This window comes from Berghia stephanieae, chromosome 14, assembly GCF_034508935.2.
Source record: "Berghia stephanieae isolate SIO BIC M18660-M18661 chromosome 14, UCSD_Bste_1.3, whole genome shotgun sequence".
Lineage (NCBI taxonomy): Eukaryota > Metazoa > Mollusca > Gastropoda > Nudibranchia > Aeolidiidae > Berghia > Berghia stephanieae.
Genome location: NC_088373.1, coordinates 16,645,805 through 16,649,371, shown reverse-complemented (window position 1 = coordinate 16,649,371; position 3,567 = coordinate 16,645,805). Strand labels below are relative to the sequence as shown.

Below are 3,567 nucleotides of genomic sequence, written 5' to 3'. Positions count from 1 at the left end.
AAACAGCGACAACAAAAAACAACAATAACAACAACAGCAACAACAAAAATCAGCAATATAAAAAGTAACAGCAACAATAGTAACAACTAAAACAACAACAACAACAACAACAACAACAACAACAACAACAACAACAACAACAACAACAATAACAAAAAATAAAATTTATCACCAACATCGACGGAAATAACAACAACAAAACAACATGAACAACAACAACAAAGACAACAATGACAACGAAAACGGCAACAACAATAACAACAGAAACAGCGACAACAAAAAACAACAATAACAACAACAGCAACAACAAAAATCAGCAATATAAAAAGTAACAGCAACAATAGTAACAACTAAAACAACAACAACAACAACAACAACAACAACAACAACAACAACAACAACAACAACATAACAACAACACAACAGCAAATAGCAGTCGCCGCAAAGAAAAACAGAAAAAAAAACCCAAAACAAATAAAATAATGATTGATCGGCAAGGAGGGGGGGGGGGGGGGGGGGGGGGGGGGGGGGGGGGGGGGAAGGCGGCTGACAGATTGACGCATAAAATATGGCCGGACGGATGTTCATCGGCCTTGAGTCCAAGGCCCGACAGCTTCAAGACCAACCCTACCCTCAGACTCTCGCCCCATTTGCTTTCTTTGGACAAGATAGGAGACTCTTAATGAAAGCGGACCACTTTATAGATAGTATGCGCTTGGCTAAGAAGTTCATAACATTGTCATCCGGAAGTTTACGAGACCAACACACAAAACTGTGTGTATCCATGAATGTTTATAGTCAGGTTAATACAGTTCAGTGAGCATTACTCATAAACACGGATGGCAAAAAACAATAACAAAGAGCTGAGTGACGTCATCTTCGAACTATCTAAACAACGTCCTATTGAGTGTTCAATAAGAAGACCTTGTCAAAGATTTACTTCATGCTAGAATGAAAGGACTAATCATAATATATTCCCCATCCTTTTTAAAAATTTTAAAATTGAGCTTTTATATAGCGCAATATCAACTAAACGTGCTCAACGCGATTTACAAGAGGTCCGTGACAAAAAGCAACATGTAACATGAAGAACGAGACATGACGCCTGTTAGGCGATATTAGATTTTTTTTTCCGACAGAGACAACGCTGTTAACGGCCAGATACTCATTTTTACACATGATTACGGTGATAGAATGTGAGTAAAGAGCCTTTATCAAGTACTCAACTATGCACCGAGCGAGGCTCGAACCCAGGACCTTCCGATTCGAAAGCGAGTGTCATACCACAAGACCACATAGCCTTTCTCTCTCAGGTTTCATATTGTTCAATCATTGGAACATTTAGAAATAAAGCTGGTATAATTAACGGAACGAACGTTTGCAATTGGTTTCAATAGTTTGGTGTCACGTCGCCCAGCAACAGCGGCCATCATGGTTCTAAACAAAGAAAATCGGTTATTTCTTTCTTCATGCTGGCTTGAACTTATCATATTATGTCTTGTGATCAGAATGTGTAAAAGTCAAAACATGATCAGATTTATAATGTTTTTTTTTTCCTCTGGATACGCTTTTATGCTCGTCGGAGAAATATGTCATAAGGGCGTCCAACATTGTTCCGATAGTTTAGACGGTGTTACTAAGTTACCATGCGTCATTAGGAAGGAAGTGACGTTACGACTGTTGAATAGTATTGGGGTGGTTAACCTGGTGGTCAAGAGCTTTGTCTCTGTCGAAGAATAATATATAATATTATCGCCTAACAGCTATCATATTTCGTCCTGCATGTTAATTGTTGCCATTGGCCCGGGACCCTTTGTAAAGCGATTTGAACACGTTCAGTGGATATCGCTCTACATAAAAGCTCACGTTTTCTGGGAGGGGGGGGGGGGTTAATTACAATGGAGCACTTATTAAGCTTTTTAAACCAATCTATTGGACAGCATACAATCACCAGAGGAAATAGGCTTCAGCATTTGTGACGTCACTTCCCTCGTAATGACACATAGTAACTTTGTAACTGGTTCTTAACTAAACTAAGCTTGAGCTTTTAAATAGAGCAATATCCACTAAAATGTGCTCAAAGCGCTTTACAAAGGTTCCCTGGCCAACAGCAACACCTAACATGTAGAACGAGGCATGACGCCTGCTGTTAGGCGACATTACAAATTTTTTCGACAGAGAAAACGCTGTTAACGGCCAGGTACTCATTTTACACATGAGCACGGTGAGAGAATGTGAGTAAAGATCATTTTCCAAGTACTCAATATAATATGCACCAAGCGGGGCTCAAACCCAGACCTTCCGATCCGAAAGCGAGCGTCAAACCACGAGACCAAATTGCAAGTATATGTTTCAGTGGATGACATAATCAGGCGGATGGTAAAAAGGTTTGAACTGAAATATTTCCAAGTTTAGTTAGAAGGTGAATATTGATCAAAAATGAGTTCTTGTCATACATTATGATTAAATCAATCCTTTTTTTACATCTTCAGGACATATCAAAACTTAATTTCATTTCTAAATATCTTTTACTGCTAGTCAAGTTGAAAAAGTATGAAATTTCAGAAAAGTTGCTGGATCCCGTTCCCATACATCTGACCATAACTTTATGAAAAATCACCCGATTTACATGAAATACAGATTTTATGTTCAGGAGAGCATATATATTCTTTCAGAAAGTGCAAAACAATGCAAATCCAAAATTTTCACCTTCCGACTGGTTTTTATATCAAGCACTGACACATTTTATTATATAAAACGATCAAATACTATTACAAATCAGACGATCAAAATCAACCTACCACATCGATTCAATAAAAAGTCCAACCACAAAAAAAAGAATAAAATTCGGGTAAACGAAAATCGAAAAACCACAAAACTTCCAGACTGTCTCGCCGTCTCGTCACACAGAGGCAACTGAATCAAGGACCTAAGCCTGGATCAATCGCTGTCTCAGCATGAATGACTGTCCTACCCCGTTATAACGAACACCTCGAGCTGCTAGCGACACATTTATTATTTTATCAATGATAATAAAATTATAATGAATCGGAATAATAACAATAACAATGTTATTATTGAAGTTCTTTCATATTTATAAAAAAAAAAGAAAAAGGTATCATGTTGCACACGGTGCATAATAATAAAAATGCACTTGAATGGAATAACGAGTGGGCGTGGTTTGAATAGAAAATCTTAGCCAATCATCGAATCCCTTGACTCGTAAATAGTATTTGCATTAGACTTGTTTGCTTCAGTATGATATCACTCCAACCCCCCCCCCCCCCTCCCCCTTCTGCTCCTCTTTGTAAAGCCTACTTCCTCTCTCTCTCTCTCTCTCTCTCTCTCTCTCTCTCTCTCTCTCCTCTCTCTCTCCTCTCTCTCTCTCCCTCTCTCTCTCTCTCTCCCTCTCTCTCTCTATCTCAAAAGCACACGATTCTGTCATTTATTATGACGCTATGCTATTATGTTGACACATATAAAATATTGACAACAACAATTTTTTCTTCTCGTCTTCTTCTACCTCTTTCGTTATTCTCTATTCCCATTTTTTTTTACATTTTGAAT

General features: G+C 38.2%; 1 protein-coding gene across 5 annotated transcripts in view; it reads right to left on the bottom strand.

Moving 5' to 3' along the window:
- LOC144959858 (SCO-spondin-like) overlaps window positions 1-3,154 on the bottom strand; it is a 148,236-nt gene extending 145,082 nt beyond the window's left edge. For 4 of the 5 annotated variants that reach the window (XM_078892660.1, XM_078892659.1, XM_078892661.1 and 1 more), the window contains exon 1: window positions 2,802-3,114. The gene's annotated coding sequence lies outside the window, so the exon portion shown is untranslated. Of the gene's footprint in view, window positions 1-2,801 lie in introns of all 5 variants that reach the window. The other variant, XM_078892663.1, reaches the window with a different exon arrangement.
- Between the last annotated feature and the right edge of the window lie 413 nt (window positions 3,155-3,567).